General features: G+C 48.6%; 1 long non-coding RNA gene across 1 annotated transcript; it reads right to left on the bottom strand.

Moving 5' to 3' along the window:
• Positions 1–1146: 1146 nt before the first annotated feature.
• Positions 1147–15022, bottom strand: LOC129644595 (uncharacterized). The gene is made up of 3 exons (XR_008710860.1): positions 14830–15022; positions 1465–1562; positions 1147–1359 (listed from the first exon to the last, which is right to left on the bottom strand). It is a non-coding gene; the product is annotated as an uncharacterized LOC129644595 (long non-coding RNA).
• Positions 15023–15963: the final 941 nt, after the last annotated feature.

Below are 15963 nucleotides of genomic sequence, written 5' to 3'. Positions count from 1 at the left end.
CAAGCGATTCCTCTCTGTCTCTGACAAAGTTTAATTGTATCAAACTCTGCCTCCCTTGGACAGGTTCTTCTGGTCAATGTTTTCCTTCCATAAGGGTGACCCATCACTTAGTCATCTAGTCAAGTCTGGCGGGGCTTACTCTGTGGATCCTCACCTTAATGGGAGCGGCTCCAGTGCTGGGACAGGAGAGGAATGACCGGGCTAGTCATGGCAGGCACCTCCGGGTCAGGGAGCAACAGTGGGTGTGGACTCACCCCCTGGGCATCCAAGAAGAGCCACAGAAAGCCCTCCCTGGTGTTGTGGTCCCTGCCAGCTATGTGTCAACACCGCTCAGGACAGGCACCCACCATCCAGAAACCCTGTGTGGATCCTGACTGCCTCTCCCAGCAAAGCCTAAAGTCAGGGCCCTCTGCAACTTGGCTCCAAACTTCCCCCATCTTTATCTTCGCTCATCCTCCTCCACGGCCAAACCAAACAGCTCCCCTTTCCCTGGACACCCACAGGCTTCCCACCCTCCCACCTTGACTTTTGCTCTTTCTGTTCCCTAACAGGCTGATCCTGTCCCCTCCATCAGTTGAAACCCCGTCACCTACCCCTCCAGGCTCAACTCACTCACCTCTCTTCCTGACCGCATCAGCAAGACCTCTCCCCTGAAAGCCCGTTATGCTCTGTTCTACAGCCCTGCTGTTTTCCTGCTTTGCTTTATGTGTGTCTTTATCTCACCCATCTTCCTAGATTGGAGGCTCTTAAAGGGCAGGGACCTCATCTTGTATATGTCATCCCACATCTCTTACAGAGTGTCAGGGATGGGTGGATGGAAAAAGGGGAAAGGAGAAAGGAGGAAGGAAGACACAGGAATGAACGATAAACAAAAGGCCCTGGGGACAGCCAGCTCCTAACCAGAGAGGGCTCACCCACTGAAGATACCAGACCTGCAGCCCTTCTCTCAATGGATCCCTCCCTCCCCTCCCCCACCTGGTACCCATTTCAGCCGCATCCATCACACAGACCTGGGATCACTGCGCAGAAAACTGCAAAGGCAGAGCAGGGCTGGCTCGGCCCCATGAGGTCCTCTTCCTCTCCAAGGGCTGCTGACCCTACAGGAGATCAGGGAAGGACAGACCCATCTGCTGGGCCCCTTTATCCCCTGGCACGGACACACCCCAGAAGGTAACGTGACCACACACAGGACTCGCTGGTTGTCAGTGGGGATGGCAGATACACACTAAACCAATGCTGAGTGACAGGGATAAAAGCAGCCTTCCGCAGGATGCTTCAGTTAGCCAGAACTCCATCAGCCGCAATTCTTATCTCACTGAGGCTTTTGTTTGTCTTGTCTTTTCAATCCGAGTGTCCTTTCTGCAGGAGAAAGAGAAACAACCCAACAAAACAAACGGACAGTAGAAATTGTGGTCAAGAACAGTTTCAGGAGAAGAGAAAAAGGGAGGGTTTGTGATGCCTTACCATCCGAAGTTTCAGAGGCTATTTCAGCGAACACCGAGCTGGTGACTCCGCTCCAAGTCGGCAAGCTCGTCAGGTCTCCTTCCCCTGCTGCCCTGAACCTGCGTTAGAAGCTGGAGTCTGCCTGTGTCTGTTGATTGACCGATTCGTGGAGCCACACCCCAAGGATCCAGCTGACCCCTAGTCACATGGCTCGCTTTGGCCTCATTGGTAACTGGAGGATCTGCGGATCATGCCAAAGCCACTGGGGCCGCAGCCCAGCCTCTGCCCAGGAGGAGCTCTGGAGCCCGGCAAACACCTGGCTTGGTCCCTCTCCCTTCAGCCACTCTCCACGTGACCTCAGCAGATAGAACCAGTCTGCTTTAGGTTCCTTGTCTGCAAAGCAGGGTGATAATAACATACCCAAGACTTCCCCCGTGGCTAGGACTCCGCACTTCTATTGCAGAGGCGTGGGTTGGATCCCTGGTCAGGGAACTAAGATCCCACATGCCACATGACACAGTCAAAAAAGAATTTTAAAAACACAATAACATACCTTCAGGAATCCACAAAGACTAATGGAGATAATGTATTAGTATATTAATAATGCTCTAACACACCCAGGAGCTAAAAAAAAAGCTGAATTTTTTTCCCTTCCACCTGCATGCCAAACCTCTCACACCCCAGGCCCCAGGCTGTCCCTCCCAGAAAGTTCTGTCTGCAGCTCTCCAGGCCTCTTAAGGTGAGATGCTCTGATCCGTCACACCCTGAGAACCCCTGCCCTCTGCAGTATGGGGCGGTCACCTCCACCCTGAGCCCCCTGGGCCCCACAGCTTGCTCCCCAGTGCCTCTGCCCCAGCAGTGACCCCACCACTGGCGAGAGACAGAGCTGAGAGAGAGGAGACAAAATGGCCAGCCTGTGAAGTCCTCCTCCAGCCCCCTCAAACTATGCTTCTAGCCTGGTACAGTGCCAGCTCCATCATACTCCGAGATCCCTTACTTAATCTCTATGACTTAAGGACTGACGCTGTCCCCTTACAGATAAGGAAACCGGGGCCCAGAAAAGTAGCTTTCTCAAAGTCACACATCTCATAAGTGGTGGAACCAGCCTTGGAGCCCACAGGGTCTGACTCCAGAGCCAGGCCTGCAGCTCTGAGCCTGGGGGCACCCTGTGTCCCCAAGGCTTCAGGCAGGAGGACCCCCTCATCCCAGAACTGCCTTTGGCGGGGACCCACCCTGGGTAACTATTTTTCATTTATTCTTTCCAATTCTCACAGCAAGCCCACACTTGCTAGGAAAAGGTTTACTTTTCCTATTAGATGAGATACTTTCCTATCCAGATGGGAAATACTGAGGTCCAGAGGCATGAAGTGAAACTGTAAGTCACAGAGCTTGTAAGGGGCCAAATCAGATTCATCTGACCCCAAAGCCCGTGACTCTTCTGCTGCCCCAGCTCAGAGGTCAGCGCCAGACACACAGAGGAGGCCTGAATGGCCATACCCTCATGATGGCTTAAGAGGTAGTGAGACCCCATCTGTTCAAGCTCTCCCCAGGATCCCCAGGTACAAACCAAACCCCAGCCCCATGACCTTCTCCAAGAGCCCAGCCACGTGCCTGCAGTAATGAGTGTATTATCTGGGACTGGAACACTTGCAGTAGCGTGCAGATTAACTGGGCTGCCTTTATCTGGGCTGAACTGTCTGTTGGTAGAGACCAGAGCCCAGAAGGACTGTGATAGAGGAAGGGACATGGATTTGGCAGGAGAGGGTGTTGGATGTTCAAGGTGGTGGGAAATAAATGGGGAAACAGTGGAAACAGTGTCAGACTTTATTTTGGGTGGTCCAAAATCACTGCAGGTGATGATTTTGATGGGAATTTGCTGTATGACTCAGGGAACTCAAATGGGGGCTCTGTAACAAACTAGATGGTTAAGAAGGGGTGGGAGATGGGAGGGAGGTTCAAGAAGGAGGGGACATATGTATACCGATGGCTGATTCATGCTGATGTTTGGCAGAAACCAACACACTTCTGTAAAGCAAGGATCCTTCAATTAAAAAATAAATAAAATGAAAATTTTAAAAAGAAGTGTGAACAAAATAAAGTGAGATCCATAGCTGGAGAATGATTCGGGGACTAAAGCATGGCACATCCTGATGCAAGAATAAATTTTTAGTTGGAAAGACATTAGAAGCTCACTTTTCATAGCCTCTCAAGGATGATGGGTGTCCCTGGTGGCTCACATCAATACATGACCACTGGAAAAACCATAGCCTTGACTAGACAGACCTTTGTTGGCAAAGTAATATCTCTGCTTTTTAATATGCTATCTAGGTTGGTCATAACTTTCCTTCCAAGGAGTAAGCGTCTTTTAATTTCATGGCTGCAATCACCATCTGCAGTGATTTTGGAGCCCCCCAAAATAAAGTCTGACACTGTTTCCACTGTTTCCCCATCTATTTCCCATGAAGTGATGGGACCAGATGCCATGGATATGAAAGTTGCACTGTGAAGAAAGCTGAGCACAGAAGAATTGATGCTTTTGAACTGTGGTGCTGGAGAAAGACTCTTGCAAGTCCCTTGGACTGCAAGGAGATCCAACCAGTCCATCCTAAAGGAGACCAGTCCTGGGCGTTCATTGGAAGGACTAATGCTGAGGCTGAAACTTCAATACTTTGGCCACCTCATGCGAAGAGTTGACTCATTGGAAAAGACCCTGATGCTGGGAGGGATTGGGGGCAGGAGGAGAAGGGGACGACAGAGGATGAGATGGCTGGATGGCATCACTGACTCGATGCACATGAGTCTGAGTGAACTCCGGGAGTTGGTGATGGACAGGGAGGCCGGGCGTGCTGTGATTCATGGGGTCGCAAAGAGTCGGACACGACTGAGCGACTGAACTGAACTGAAGTGGTGGCTCAGAGGGTAAAGCATCTGCCTGCAATTCAGGAGACCCGGGTTTGATCCCTGGGTCAGGAAGATCCCCTGGAGAAGGAAATGGCAACCCACTCTGGTACTCTTGCCTGGAAAATCCCATGGACGGGGAAGCCTGGTAGGCTACAGTCCATGGGGTCACAAAGAGTTGGACACTACTGAACGACTTCACTTTCATAAACAGCCCTGACATGTAATGGGATCATTTCCACATCTGGTTGATGGCAGACAGCCAATCAAGATGACAGAACAACCAGGGAGAGTGTCTCCCGTCTCCAGAAGCTTCTTCACATGGCGTCAGACACAGGTTCTGAAAATGGGGAGAGGACCGGTCCCACCGCACAGGTGCTTCTCAGCCTCTGCTGGTTTCCCAGCAGCCAGAGCAAGTCACGTGACAAAGCCCAGGCTCCGAGGGGGAGGGCGGTCAGAGAGCAGGCAGGATGGTGTGAGTTCAGGCAGGGGCGAATCGTGGCCACTTGGGCACCCACCACCCGGGGACAAGAGTCACCAGGCTGCCTTTTGTTTACACACAGTCCTACAGAGAACATCAAGAATGTCTCTTCCTTACCTGACTTACAATAGATGGCCAATTAACACTGTCTTCATGGTGTAATTGAAAAAAGAAGAAAAGAAAGAGAGAGGAAGAACGAAAAAGAATTACTGAATAAGGAGTGAGTGAGTGAACAGTGAACGGAGGTCTAACACTCCAGGTGCCTAAAGAAAACTGAGTCGCTCAGGCCTGGAGGAAGACTCTGGAATTTTAAGAAGAAGCTGAAGAAAGACATGCAGCTGTTGAAGATACAAAGTCCTTAAGAAACAGGATGTTTGGGGAGGAAAAGCTTATGGTGCAGTGAGAGGAGACTGAACTCATAATCAAAACCCCTAATTCCTCAAACTTTATTCCTTCTCTAATCACAATGGAATTAATGAATGTCCTCACTTTTTTTATTTCAATTCATATTTATTAAGCACCTACTCTATGCCAGGCATCATCGTGTTAGTTGCTTCAGTCATGTCCGACTCTTCATGACCCCAAGGACTGTAGCCTGCCAGGCTCCTCTGTCTATGGAACTCTCCAGGCAAGAATACTGGAGTGGGTTGCCATGCCTTTCTCCAGGGGAACTTCCCGACCCAGGGATCGAACACATGTCTCTGGCATTGCAGGCAGATCCTCTACTGTCTGAGCCACCAGGCCCCAGCTCATGGTCCTGCCAGGTGGAGATCACCCCCATGAGTCATTTCTGCACCTTTTTAGCAGCTTGGTTCCCCACTCCATCTCTGAAGCCCGGCATCACATCTGCCCTGGCGGGGAGACACCAACCCAAGCTGCACCGCCAGGCTCCCTCTGCAACCCTGGAGGGCTTCTCCAGCAGCTGCTGGGACACTCAGTCCAGACCTGGTTTCCTGGGCAGACAGGTAGGAGGCCCCTGGTCAATATGACCCCTCAGGCCCCGTTCAGCTCTAACACTCTAGGATAAGAACAGGAACCGTGTCAAGCTCCTAGTAAGGCTTCCATCACAACCAGTTGTGCTGTGCCCTGCAGACAGCATGTGTCCTCTGGGGGTCATCAAGAAGGCCACTGAAGAACACAGAAAAGCAAGCAGGGTCTTCAGAGCGTCGCGGGGCAGAGCTCCTTGGCATGGCAAACCTGCCCTCTCCAATCTATCCAGCCACCATCCTGCCAAAGGGCTTGCTTCCCCAGAAAAGACAAACAGCCCAGCCACCCAATTCAGAGCTCTGTACTCCAGGGAGGAATTGTGGAGACACAGCTCCCATCTGAGCCCAGTGGACTCAGTTCAGCCGCTCAGTTGTGTCCACCTCTTTGCAACCCCATGAACTGCTGCCTGCCAGGCCTCCCTGTCCATCACCAACTCCCGGAGTCCACCCAAACCCATGTCCATCAAGTCAGTGATGCCATCCAACCATCTCATCCTCTGTCGTCCCCTTCTCCTCCTGCCCTCAGTCTTTCCCAGAATCAGGGTCTTTTCAAATGAGTCAGCTCTTCTCATCAGGTGGCCAAAGTATTGGCGTTTCAGCTTCAACATCAACCCTGGATAAAGAATAAAAACAGAGGCAAAACATCAGGCAGAAGATCCTGAACACTGCTCCCTGCCAACCTGGTGCAGCACCAACCACCTCCCCAGATCTCAAGGTGGCTCTCTGTGTCCTCTGACCTCATCAGAGGGAGGACAAGCACTCATTTTTTTTAAGTTACTTTTCTCCCTATTCATTTATTTATTTTATTTTTTAACCACACAGCATGTAAGATTATAGTTCCCCAGCCAGGGACTGAACCCCCGGCCCCTGTATTGGAAGCTTGGAGTCTCTCAACCACTGGACCAGCAGGGTACTCCCCAGGCACTCTCTTGACTCCCCTCTCTCCCCACCTCGACTTTCCCGGACATCTGCTCAAGAGAGCCCAGGCTTCCTCTTGCAGGCTGTTCACCCCTTCTTTTCTTACCCCTCCCTTTCCTCAGCCTCTCCCCACGGGGGCTCCATCCCCTTTACCTGCAAACACCTCACACCTTTCCTGGCCCCAGCTGTCAGCTGCCCAAGACACAGTCGATTGTCCTTTGTGATTCTCTCCCCCAAGCAGGCATCACTTCCTAACTTCCCTGCTGACCCCCAATTCCCTGCAGGCAGACTCAGACTGTGACCATTAAAGACCATCATCTTTAATAGCATAACACACTGGAGAAAGGAAATGATCTTAACATTACTGCTTGAGGATCCCTTCATCTGCCTTCCCACCCTGCAACACCCACACGATTAGATGCCAACTTCTGTCTGTCACCCTGCATAATAGGTGTGGAGCATCCCTTTCTCTTCATTCCTGTAACACCGTCTTCCTTAGATCTTATGAGAAGCACTGTCAGTGGTCCTCATTTCCCTGCCTCCCTTCCCACCACCAACCCCTCTTTAAATTCATAGCCTGTTTGGGGCCAAGCCTTGTATCTGTCTATATTTGATCTTCTCACACTCCATTCATCCTGGAAGGATTCACCCCTGCCCTGCTAAATCCTTCCCAGACTTTGAGATTCCGCTCGGTGGGGTTTCCTCTAGAAATCCTCTCATCTCCTCCCCTGCCCCCCTCTTACCACTGCCTGCCCCCATAAGCAGGAAGTCATCCTCTGGATTCCTAGTGCCCTGTCTGTGTTCCTGCCGTAAGATGCTTATCGCTTTCCACATAGTATCCTAGATGTATGAGTATTTTTCTGTCTCTCTAATGACAAAGATTCCTTGGAAGATGTAATCAAATCCTTTATATCTCTATAGCCCTCAAAAAATGAGGATGATGCCTTTGGATAGATTTGTTGAATGAATGAATGAATGACTCGTGCCTCTAGCGTTCACAGAAGGCAGTTGCAGAGCACCTACCTCACGAGGAAGGGTCTTTGGGATCTTGCCCAGAAACAATTTGGTGATTGTAAAAGCATCACTTGAATTATTTGCCAGAGCTATGTCTCTTGACAGCCATCTGCAGCCACCTCTGCATAGAGGCAATGAAATTAAAATCTGCTGTATTGAACCAAATTCCTCGAGCAACCCTCCTGTTATCCCCCCCACCCCCACGTACGGAAGATGGAAAGCTGCAGCCCCTCTGTAGTTTCTCCCCAGAGCTGTGAGCAGTCACCCCACAACCCTGGCTCACCCCACCCCCACCCCAGCTCAGCCACTGAGCTCACGCCTTCTGGCCTCGTTCATTTTCTAGATGGATGGAGCAAATACCTAGCGAATATTATTTATGACTTTGTGATAAATAAGCCTTTTACAGAAGTTATTCAAGGAGTTCTGGGGAATTTCAAGGATAACTTTCAGCAAGTTTCAAAGGTCAGGTCAGCCTGGGATACTGAGCCCATAGTATTTGCCATTCGTTCATCTGTTTTGAATTATTGGCCTTACCCAGCTTCAGTCAGCTCTCAATGGACTGGCTGTGCTTTAGCTCTCTGGCTGTATTTTATTTCGATAGTGGGGAAAGGGCTTTAATAATTATTATTTGTGCTAGGCTGACAGTGGGAGAGAAATAAAAGGGATCATAAATGAAATTTAAGTTCTAGCAAATGTGCTGGAAAAGATGAGCTCTATCTGACCAGGTACATTGTCCACGTGCACCCCCCACCCCCGGCCACGCACATGGAGCTGCACATGGAGCTGTGGTACCCCCTCTGTGCAGAGGTAAGAAGGCACTGGCCCCGAGCTGGCAGCACAGAGGTGGGGTCATAAGGGCAGGGCTTTCCCAGAGGGCCAGGAAGCAATGGACTAGGCCGGGACCTCTTCTCATATATGAATGTACATCTGATCCTCTGCAGATGCTGCAAACAGGGCTGCTTGGGAGCAGAGTGTGTGTCCCACTCTATTCCAAATCCACAGAATCTAAGAGTCCCAGCATATAGTAGGCACTCAATAAATATTAGATTAGGTTGGATGAGACTGGATTGGATTGGAATGGACTGGGTTGAGTTGAGTTAGTTTGGGCTGGGGTGGGCTGAGTTGAGTTGAATTACATGGAATCAAACCGAATTAGGCTTCCATTTCTCCTCCACTCTAACTGTAATTTCTTTCCACAAAGCCTTTTATTTAAAAAAATTTTTTTTCACTTTTGTTTTTGTTATTGTCGGCTTTCTTTTTTTTTTCCTTCTGGTCTATTTGTTTAGCTTGGTTGTTTGGATTTGATTTTGATTTACCCTGAGAATGAGTTTGTCTGAGAAGCTTAACTTAGAATCTAAAGGTCTTCACAGATAGATCTAGACATTTCTGTCTAGATAATTCGGCAAAATTCATTTTCCATTCCTGAGACCTAAGAGTATCAGCCTATTTTTATAGAAATGATATGGAATAAAGAAATAAAGAATATTGCCTCATGTTACCCCCTTTTACAATGGTAAAATTTGTTTCACCTTGTTATATTTTTTTAAGAAGGCTTCTTCCTAGTATGTATACTTTACTAGTTTGAAACTCTTTACTTGGCATATTCCAAATGGGAGCATATAGGTTCTTTTACAAAGCGCTTGGTGAAGTGAACTGACGACAGAAAGCCTGTTTTGTCCACCTCTTTGGCTGTTTGTTTTCAACTGCAGAAGGTAGAAAAATATCTCCCCCTCTGAGAAATCAATCAAGGGCTCCCTTTGTCTCTAGACTGAGGCACTTTCTGCTAGATTCCCTTTTATAAACATCTGTCCCTCTCACTTTACATGATAAACACAGCCTGATGAAATGCTACTTTGGTGAAGGTTTAAAATCAAATTATATTTAAATGCACTAGTGGACGCTTAAAGGAATACCTCCTACAGTATGAATAGTTCTCTAATTTACCTTCTATGAAACCTGAATTTTTCATATTGAATTTTCTCGAGCAAAATCCATCTCCTCTTTGTTCTTCTTTCAGAAGAAACAGCTAGCGGAGTGGTTTGCCTGCAGTCTCCCTCCAGGCTGAGGCCTCAGGAGGGCGTGCCTGTTTGCCAGAGTTGGATGCAGGTCCACCTGGGAGCCTGACTCCGAAAGGGAGGTTTAGAACCAGAAAGGGCTGAGACCATTCATTTCCAAAGAGGTCTTTAAATCACCCCAGAAAGGTCTCTGCTAGAAGGTGCAATGGGATGGAGAAGCAGGGAAAAGGAAACAAGAAATAAGTCCACTGGGCAAGAGAGATGGGCACCCCATGCAAGGACCTTCGATGTCCCTGACTTGTGCTTGTTCCTGCATCCAGCACTGTGTAGCGTCAAGGGACTGAGTTGAGAGAGTCCCCAGACTGTTTTCCTGATGAACCTTGGATTTCTGCAAATCTCTCCAGCTTCTGGATGCGAACTCTCAAAACTCATCACTCAGGTTCGTGAAAACATCCTCAACCTTTACTTACCCGACACGGAGAACCCCATACATTATACTCCCTTCCAGTCAAGGGAATCGAGTGTGTCACCATTCAGTTGCACAGGTTAAAGCAGGATGGGGAGGAGAGGCTGCCTAACATGGTGAGTCCTTCAGATGGATTTCATGGGGAAAACCACCCTTTTAATAAGAAGGAGAGAAAAACATGCCGCTGTTCCCCTAGCACGTCAAAGCATGTGGGGCCAGCTGCACGTCTTACATCAGCTGAAACATCCTTTGGACCATAGAATTTCTGCCTCCTTCTTCTAGGTCTCTGCTTTATCTACTGTGCATAGACAGTGTTCTATTTCTCCTACCTCTTCTGGAGTCCCCCTTCTCTCTTTAGCTCCTTCCCTGAGACAAGGTTTTAGAGCCAGAGCCTCATTTTGTGTGTGCATGTGCTGGTCACCTGGCTGATTAACAAACAATTCCAAAACATCATGGCTTGAAACAAAAATTTGTTACTGCCTCTCATGTGTCTGTTGATGGGGCAGTTGGGCTGTGCTTATTTAAGATGTCTCCTGTGTTGTATTCGGATAGAGAGGGGTCAGGGCTGAAGTCTTCTAATGGCTCAGTCTGCTCACGGCTGAAAAGAGGGGCAAGTGTTGGTAGAAAGGAAAGGTTGCTTTGTTCAGAGACTGGAAACCCGGGGAGAAGGCAGACTCATGCCCAAAGGCCAATTCTCCTCTCATCCCCTCCCCATATAGCACTGGGCCAGAGCTTTTAAAGGGGAGTTTCCTGGGTGTATAGACAGAGGAAGGGGACTACATGCAGAAAAGAATAGTCAACTCTAACAGTTATCTTGAAATTGGTCATCTGTGGTCTGATCAGCGTCCTCTTGACTGTTTTAAGTCAGTTCATCTTTAGTTCAAGGGTTAGTCTGTTCCCATTTCTTTGAGGCCAGTTCTTGGAACGGTGTCAGCTTGTATCATGGCTACAGTCTAATAGTAACTTCTTCCACCTGGTGAGGGTTTCAGTATCTACAAAGCAGTTCAAAGAATATGGCTCAGAGTGTTATCGAGAACCCTTGAGAAGGAACTAAGGGTCCTTGGCTTTTCTTAATGACTCGGTCATTATTATTTTATCTTATTTACTGCTTTCCTTTGCATCTACATTTTCTGACTTCTCTGATTAAATGTATTCTTTGACTCAAGTTTTTCTACAGACAAAAACCAGGCAGAAGACATGGGGGTGGGTGGAAGTTCCATCCTGGGAAAGCCCCAGAGGGTCCTGCTCCATTTCAACTGGATGGCTGAGAGTTGGCAGTTGGCAGATGGATGACAGTTGCCAGTTGACTGTCACCTGGAGGTCAGTTGGTTAAGGACCGGAACAACTTCATGTGGCTTCTCCATACGGCTTCTCATAGCATGCTGGCTGGGCCACAAGAAGGGATGTCCCAAGAAGGAGTGTCCCGAGAAGCAACTATTCTACGAGACCCAGACGGAGACGCTGCAAAGTGCTCATGACCTTGCCATAAAAGTCCTTGAAAGTCACTTCCGCCATATCCTACTGTTCAAGTAAGGCATTAAGGTCAGTCCTACAGGAAGGGAATCCGAGTCCATCTCCTGATGAGATGAGAAGCACGCAAGTGCCAGGGAATTGAGAATAGCCATGCTTGAAAACTCGCCATAGAGCCATGCTCTAATCTTATCACAAGATGCTAAAACCTTTTTATTCATTGCTGATCCTGTGCTGCTCTGTTCCCTTCCCCTCATACTCACAACCCCTCCAATTAATAGCTAGGATCCCTGGGTTGGATCCCTGGGTTGGATCCCTGGGTTGAGAAGATCCCCTGGAGAAGAAAATGGTAGCCCACTGCAGTATTCTTGCCTGGGAAATTCCATGGACAGAGAAGCCTGGTGGGCTACAGTCCATGCAGTCACAAAAGAGCCGGACGTGACTTAGCGTGCGTGCACACACACACACACACACACACACAGAATACATATTTTGTAAGTCAGTCAAAGCCAGTCTTGAACTGAGCACAGCAGATTTTGACCCAGGGAATGACTGCCTTAAAGCCACTGGAGAGATTTTTTGTTCTTTTTTAAGTTATTGGATTTTTTAAACAGTCAGAGAAAGTCCATGGGTCACATACACTGCAGAAATTTTCAGGTATTCCCACCATTATTATTATTATTAGAAACCAAATGACAATCATCTTCTGAGGTTCTCCTCTGGACTTCTATTTAAGAGTGAAAAATCAAAAAATAAAAAGAGGGGGGGAGGGCAGGGGGGGAAAGTCCAGGGGGGAAAAGTGAAAATTCAGCTGAAACAGAAATCTTGAGAGTGTGTATAATTCTAATACCTTTCCACTGGAAAGAAAAGTGAATCTTCTGAAACATCAAAGCTCCATAGAAAACAAGAGAGGTTTAGACTGAAAATCCTTGGACTCCAATCTACTGTCCACCTCTTTCTGAGCTGCTACAGGCTGAGGACAGGAAGATCAGCCACTCACTCCTGTAAAGTAGAAAGGAGGCTCTTTCCTGGCCCATCTGGCCTGCTCTGGGCTCTCCCTGAACCATCCGAGGCATCTCAAACCCTGGGCCTCTCCTCCCACTCCTGAGAATGACTGCCTGGTGTGTGGGGGAGGACAGGAGGTGTGACACAGGGAAGCCCCTCACCCATCTACCCACCCACTCTTCTATCCATCTACCCATCCCCTTATCCATTCACCCTTCCATCCCTCCACCCACCCATCCACCCATCTACCCATCTACTTACCTGTTCATCCATCCATCCACCCACCCATCCACCCATCTACCCATCCACTTACCCATTCATCCATCCATCCACCCATCCACTCATCCACCCATCCATCCATCCACTCATCTATCCATCCACCAACCACTTAACCATTCATCCATCCATCCACCAACCACTCACCCATTCACCACACCCATCCACATACCCATTCACCCATCCACTTATCCATTCACCCACACCCATCCACTCACCCATTCACCCATCCATCCGTCCACTCATCTACTTACCATTCACACACCCATCCACTTACTCATTCACACACCCATCCACTTACCCATCCACCCACCCACCCACCCATCCATCCATTCACCCACCCATCCATCCATATACCCATCCACCCATCCATGTACCCCTTACACATGATGTGCTTCCAGCTTCTCGAAAGGCAGAGGTGGACACAATTTGTATTTGACCTCACAGAAACTTTTTTCATTATCTCCTAGGAGGCCCCCGTGTTTGAGGCAAAGAGTGCCAGATGGGGAGTTCTCCAACTTGAGGGCTCCCCTGTTTCTCCACCAACAAATGGTATAACCCTCCTGGGGCTTAGCTGGGAAAAGAGATCCTGCTACTACCTAATAATAATCTTTAGCTCTTTTTCACCCCCTAATTTTTCTTCAGGTAAACCAAAGGCAGAAACACCTGATGACACAAAAAACCCCTTACCCCCTTTATTCTGGCAGGATGGGCCCCCAGCGCCCACAGCCATTTGAAGGGACTCCCTGACCCCAGCCCCCGTCCCTCCACACCAGCCAGCCTCCTTTCAGGCCGCTGTGGGCAGCCAAACCAAGGATGACGAGTTTGCAAACTTGCTCCTGTGGATAAAATCCACAAGCTATTTTCCTAAATGGCCAGGAACTGGCATGGGGTGAGATAGGAGCGAGAGCAGGGCCCCCTCTCCCTGGAGGTCTCTATATGCTTCAGCTCTTAATCACTAGATCGGAAAAGAGGGGGAGGGGTGAGCCGCGAGGGGGAGAGGAAGGGAAAGGGGAAGGGAAAAAAAAAACACACACACACAAAAACGCAGCATCAAGAAAAAAAGAGCCCCTCACTCAGGTCCTCTGGGACCCAGGACTCCATTCAGAGCGTTCAGAAAATAGGGTCAGGCATGTCTTGTGACCTGAGACCCCAGAGCTCCTCTGTTCCCCATAATTATCTAATACAGCACTCTCCCTGCCAAATACAATGAAACAATTTGTCACTTCAATTATCTGTCAGTCAACAGTGAGGCCTTTTCAACAGGCCAGCACATGTGTTTGGAGAGCTCGTCAGGGAGAGCCGGCTCGCCAGACCCATAACCATGGAAAATGGAACCTTTGTTAATGCTGGTGCTTAGAAAAGTAAATCCATTCAATTTCTCTCCTTCTCGCTCTCTCTTCTCTTCTAAATGCCTTCAGCTTGGAATTTGCACAAGGAGCTGAATTGGTCCTGCTCTGAACCTTCAATGACTGGCCAAAGGATTTGCATGGGGAAGCAGAAATTAATTCTTCCTTTCGGGGCTTTTTCCCCCTGGTTTGCTGTAATTCGGTGTTTAGAAGCGAGATTACACCGTGCGTTACAGCGGGTTGGGGGTGATGAGGCCTCGGGAAGTGGGCGCTCGACGGGGCTGAGAGGGGGTTGCGTTTCGTCAGCTTCCCCAGTTCGGCCCAGCCAGCGACTCCTGCCCTTCCCCGCCTCCCCGCACTGGGGGGTTCCCCCTGGGATCTCCACACTCTCCCCTTGGAGGGATAAAGAGAAAGGAAATCTCATCCAAGGACCGGGCATCCCTTGGAACAACCCTCGGATTCCGTTTCTACGCAGACCTGAAATTGCTACTCCTGGGAGGGGACCCACCTCCTTTCCTGGGAGGAGGAAGCAAACCTGTGGCTGAATGCTGCTGCTGCTGCTGCTGCTGCTGCTGCTGCTGCTGCTGCTGCTAAGTCGCTTCAGTCGTGTCCAACTCTGTGCGACCCCATAGACGGCAGCCTACCAGGCTCCGCCATCCCTGGGATTCTCTAGGCAAGAACACTGGAGTGGGTTGCCATTTCCTTCTCCAATGCATGACAGTGAAAAGTGAAAGTGAAATCGGTCAGTCGTGTCCAACTCTTAGCGACCTCATGGACTGCAGCCTACCAGGCTCCTCTGTCCATGGGATTCTCCAGGCAAGAGTACTGGAATGGGGTGCCATTGCCTTCTCTGGTGGCTGAATCTGCTGGTAGCTTCCTGTGATTTCCCACAATATTCTGACTTTAAATACTCATCCCAGGGTCAGATTGTGCAGTGAAGCTGCGTGTTTCTCTCTCGGGTTGGGCATACAAGGATGCTATTATTAATACAAAGTGTGTCAGCAAGGGCTCCAAAGACCCTTCCCTGCTCACAGCAAGGCTGGTACCTTTTCAGGATGGCAGCCCCGAGTGGGCACACAGGTGTCCACCCATCATAGGGCTGGATCTTCTACCTCGATTTTTCTAACTAAACTATAGTTGATTTACAATATCGTATTAGTTTCAGGTATATAGCAAAGTGATTCCGTTATTTTTTTTTTCAGAGTATTTTCCATTTTAAGGTACAACAAGATATTGAATGTAACTCCCTTTTCTATTTTATGAAAAATAGTTTGTATAGTTTTTTAACAAACAAGTTTGTTAATCCCATGCCCTTAATTTATCCTTCCCCTCTCCCTTTACCCTTTACTGACCAAAAGTTTGTTTTCTATGTCTGTAAGTCTATTTCTTTTTTTTAAAATATAGATTCATTTGTATTATTTTTTTGATCCCACATATAAGTGATACCATTTAATATTTGTCTTTCTCCATCTGATTTTCTTCATGTGACAGTCTTTAGGTCCATCCATATTGTTGCAAACGGCAACGTTTCATTCTTTTTATGGCTAATATTCATATACATATAAATATTATATAGAGAAAGCACATCTTCTTAAGCCAATCATCTCGTTAGTGAACACTTAGGCTGCTCCCATTTCTTGGC

The sequence above is a fragment of the Bubalus kerabau genome, chromosome 2 (genome assembly GCF_029407905.1).
Source record: "Bubalus kerabau isolate K-KA32 ecotype Philippines breed swamp buffalo chromosome 2, PCC_UOA_SB_1v2, whole genome shotgun sequence".
Lineage (NCBI taxonomy): Eukaryota > Metazoa > Chordata > Mammalia > Artiodactyla > Bovidae > Bubalus > Bubalus kerabau.
The sequence above is the reverse complement of the archived record's forward strand: the minus strand, read 5'-3'. Positions and strand labels throughout refer to the sequence as shown.